Source organism: Pezoporus wallicus, unplaced genomic scaffold, assembly GCF_028554395.1.
Source record: "Pezoporus wallicus isolate ANWC-B61680 ecotype Strahan unplaced genomic scaffold, APGP_CSIRO_Pwel_v1 contig_7274, whole genome shotgun sequence".
Classification (NCBI taxonomy): Eukaryota; Metazoa; Chordata; class Aves; order Psittaciformes; family Psittacidae; genus Pezoporus; species Pezoporus wallicus.
The window spans coordinates 784,306-789,491 of NW_026637137.1; positions in this window are offsets into that span (position 1 = coordinate 784,306).

Here is a 5,186-nt window from a genome sequence, read left to right on the forward strand (position 1 = left end):
AGTCAGGCTTGACCTTATGATTTAACCTGTTACATCTTTTAGCTGAATATCTCACAGATTAAGAGAGTCTGTCTTTAGTGGGGAGTTTTCTGTTATAGAAATGAACTAGGAAGCAACTTCAAGATTCTGGAAAATGCCTATTAATAGCTATTAGAGCTGTAACTCTTGCTTTAGTGAAACTTTATTCCAGTGCACCAAATGTTCATGCACTTGTTTATTGTGCATATATATAAAGTGACTGAACTTAAGGATTCACACACACACAAAAAAAATAAGCATGTACGTAAGTCTTTTCAGATGACAGAGAGAATGAGCTAAGTTAGTGAAAGAGTAAGGTCTGCTGCCTTTCCCAAGACATGATTATGAATTTTGATCACATGTAGTAATGCTTAGAATGAAGGAAAGGTTTTGCCTGGGAAACTAAGATGAAGAAGAGGAAAACTTTGATGAAAAATTACATCAATTAAGTCCTTTTGAAGTTATCCTGTAGTCTTCAACTAGAAAAATGCCTGAAGAGCTTTTCTAGTCTGCTTCAGACACACCTTGTTTTCTAAGTCAGTTGGACCTCCTAATGATGACATTATTTTTAAATTGCAAACACACCATTGTCTTAATGGCTTATGTTTGAATTTCTTGAAGCAGTTTAAATGAGAAAACCTATAGATAAATTGACTGGCTCTACTAGGTTCCCAGAGGAAAGGCATCAGTTCATAGTCCTTGTAGCTTTCTGAAGTAGATGACAGTGAACAATCAGCTTTATATTTTTCCTGTATAACCAAACATATTTCCAACGTCCTCTTGTATTGGTCACCATATGTGTAGTTGTCTTTTTAAAGGTCCAGAAAACAATAATTACTTTAAATGAAAAGTTTGTACTTCATGTTTTTATTTATGTTAGTCCAAAATACCAAAGAAAACATACAATTCACACAGTCAAAACACCTAGGATAGGAGGAAAAGCACCACCTGCACAGCCCATCACCTCAATAACAGTGCACGCTGTAATGCGGAATGTGAGTATTCTCTCACCTTTATCTGCCAGGGAGGTTAGTTAATAATTTATAGGGTCTGTGGTAGTCCAAACACCAAATGATGTTTAGAAGACGTGGTTGATGATCACTCCAGTATCTAATTACTACCCTTTGTGAAGCCTGAAAATGGAGCTCAGATACCCTGGAAATATTCTAGCAGTGATGACCTCCAGGCGTGAATTGGGAATTTAGAAGAGTTTCAGAAATCTGCTGCAGATTAATCAAATACTTTGAAGGAATCAGAAAAAAAGAATTACTGAAAGGATTTGATATGGAAGACAACAGATGAATTAGAAACAATGCATTTGTGAATCCCAAGAAATGTAATAAAAATATACACATTTAACAAAAGAAAGGAATTTAAAAATGAGAAGATTCTGAGATATTCCAAATGCTTATTGGTATCCTCACTCAGCAGGTGACATCCTGTTGGAAATAATTTTCCCCGTGCTTTTGAAATTAAGTTGAGGTACAGCAGATTTGCAAAGGTCCTGTTTCATGTGCACGTGGGAGCCTCAGCATGAGGAAGGAATACCTTTCTTTTATCGTCTCATTCCTAGTAGAAAATTGAACTGATACAGAACCAGCAAGCAGGTCTATTTAATTTTACCATTCTGTTTCTAGCAGATGAGCTTTTGTATTTTTTTGCCTGTGCTTTCATATTTTGTTTGATTATTTTCAATTTATGGTATACTGGCATAGCACTTCTCAGTAAAGCAACAGAATGCTTCACTATGTCCTCTTCTGCTTGATCTCGCCTAACCCCATAGTCCCTGAGCTTTGTTATTTTTCCATTCTTTTCTGGCAAGAACATATAATTTTCCTTACACAAGCCGAAGGAAAGTGACACAATTTCTGAGGATACTGTAAATGAGTCTCCTGTCTCCCTATTTATATTTTACTGAAAGAAGTAGTATCACATACAGCAATTACTGTTAAGTTTGGGTATCTCCCATCTATGTGCTGCATGTCACTCAAATACATGAAAACCCTTAGTTAATGGTGTATAATCTCTTGTGTTCACACTTTCTTCTCAGTGGAAGTGAGCCCTTTTCCAGTTCCCATTCCTAAGACTTTCTATCTTTCATTCCATAACTACCTACCTGCTTCCAAAGTACTCAGGCTGGATTCATGTTTAAAGGATAATTACTTACCTCCTCTGGTGCGAGAACCCACTCCCCCACTTGCTGTGCTGCTGACTGCCACAAGAGCCCATCAGTTTTCTCAGCTCAGAAGTTCCCTTGAATAGTTTGAAATCTTGCAGAAGCAAATCAGTATTGTTACCAGCTGTATGCTCTCAGTGAAGTGACAGCACAGACTACGTGATATTTCATCACCAACAGTGGTACAAGTTTTCCTGGTTTACTCAGACTAATGCCAACTGAATTTTCCATTTCTTTAATAATAAAGGCAGAAAGGAAGCAAGCCTAAAAAGGTGAGACATGCAGTTTTGTTTCTCCATGGTGCTGTAAATCCCAACTGGTGACAACCAATGTGGTCCATAGCCTGGCACTAGCCTTCACAGGTGTAGCTGATGGGCTCTGATGGCCACTCCGGAGGCAAGGTGGGTCAACCAACCGTAGGAGAGGAGGTGGAAACCTCTGGATCTATGGAACTGGTTCCATGACTTTTAAATTTAATATGATCCCCAAAATGGACCCAGGAGAATTCCTGTACTCCTTGCAGGGAACTTTTAAGAGGGTGTGAATACATCCAGTTTTTTTCTCTTATGTATGTGTGCACCTGTTCACTATTTTTGGTTACTGTGGATTATGGAATCATCTTTAAGCGTGAGTTCCCTAATGTGCTTACATATACTAAATAACCATTTTCATATTTGATATATGAATATCTGCAACCAATGCACAAATAAAGTTGTGGCTTACTGTTTCAATTTGTGTCTTCAAGCCAAATAGATTCATCGGTCATCTAGATTTCTCTTTAAAACCATGGTGTATATATATTACTTTTGACATCAAACTTTGCCTTTTTCTGCTAGCCTCCACTTGTGTTCTCAAGCTATTTTTTGTTGTTGTCATTATGGAGGAATCTTCTACCACACCCAAAATCAATCCCTTGGCATGATCTTCTGTTATTTCACCTATGTAATAATAATTTCCTTCTTTCTCCAATCGCCTGTTATTCTGAGAAACATTTGTGCTCAGCTCAAAGGTTTAGAAATGCTGTAACACTGACATTTCTGAGAAGGAGACACAAGGCTATTGCTTTTTTTCCTGTAACACTTTTGTCATTCTCTGTTCTATGGCATGAATTCAAGAAGTAACATGAAGAGAGCTATCTTAGGCAAGTATACACTTGTCCAGAAATAAACAAAGAAATAGATGAGCACAAAGACTGTTCTGTAAGCCATTTAACAATTGTTTATAACAGCAGCATTAGCTTTCAAAATTAGGCATGTGATCATTAAAATCAGTGCTTTAAAACACAGCATTATAGATAGAGCATTAGAGATAACATCAGAAGTCAAATCAGGCAAAGAAAAGTCCACAGGGCAGAGTTAAAAAAAAGAAGAGTTCTTCAGAATGTGGAACAATGACACAGAAAATAAATGATCTTTTCTGGAAAAAAAGGAAGTTCTTGAAGCAGTGCTCAGGTAGGAACTCATATAGAAATGCTATTGTACCTTTTTTCCCTAGGGAAGTAAACCTAGCCCTTGATTCACAATAGCTATTGTTCTAGACCTTGAAAACAAGATGAGAATAAGGCAAGATGACTTGTCTGAGCAAAACTATGAAATCCTAGACAACTTCGCAGAGCCACCATCTACTGTGACATCTTGCTTTAGTAACGATAGAGACATACTTAGAGATACACAACTCTGACACATATACCTGAATAAAAGCTCAAAGTTGTAGGGTACTAACAATGAGCCTTCTGTGGTACAGTTTGTTGACCTTCACAGTAGGGAACTGCAGGCAGGAGGCTAACACTAAAATATAGACTAGCTGTATCAGGTATTGTTTCATTCAAACTAAATGAAAGCTGCAGTGCTGTATCTTTGTAAAGTTATTCAAGCATGTCTGCATAGGATTAGAAAAACCACTACATTCAATCATTTTCCAATCTGCTGTGCAGATGAGGTTTATGAGATGCAATGTGTTTGTTTTTACAAATACAGTCTGACAGGGTGACTTACCTTTTGAAGAAGCTCTTTATTCTTTTTACTTTTTAGGTAACTAGGGAAGAAAAGCTGTCCAGGAACTGTCATGATAAAAAAAGTATATACTTCTGAGCACCTAATTAGAAGTTCTGTTTGCTACTTTGTACAGGATTTGGGTCTATTGTCCCTTAGCATGCCTCTGACAGCACCAAAAATGCTTTGGAGCTCTGGAAGAAGACCTAGCAGATGTCCAGGTGCCGTGTTCCTCAAGGAATGGTTACACTGCCATTCAGATCACCTCCTTGTGTGATTTGCAGTGATTTGAGACTGCCAGCGCATACTTCATGACACCTCCATGATGCATGCTTTTGCCCACATAGATAGCACAACTCTGCAAAGCATGGCTGCACTGGCACATGTTGTGCTTTTCCAGCAGCAGGAGAGTGTCCTCTCATACAAAAGAAGACTTGGCATTTGGAATAGTAACCTGCCTATCCTCATGTTACCCTGTGATGACAACCAAAGGTTACACAAGTGGCTTGTAGGGTTAGCAGAGCAGCACCCATGCTCATCCTTTGGCTTGCTCAGGAAACATGCTCCCTTCCACCCATACCTAAAAACCTGCTCCAACACCTGTCAGCCCAATGTTGTATCAAGCTTGGGAACTTTTGTTGTCTCACTGTACAGTATATTTCTCTGTGACAGAATGTTGGCTTGGGAATCTTCCTTCGAGGAACTGTCCTGGGCAGAAAGGAGAAGGCTTGGCATCAGCTCCCTGCCAAGAATAACTCTGCCAATTTCACAAACATCCCTATATGTCAGCTGGGCACTTTATACCATGTCTGTCAGGAATGCTCTTGATAGAGGTTACCAGAACAAGGTAACAAGGTACCTGCTGTCAGCTGGAGTTTATTTGTTCTGGGGACTCCACACCTCTGAAGTGCTTTGGCGATGGGGAGCTTACCATGGGTACTTTCTGCAGAGGGATCTCTTGACACTGTCAGTCTTTCACAATGCCTTTAGGGTTTGGCAGT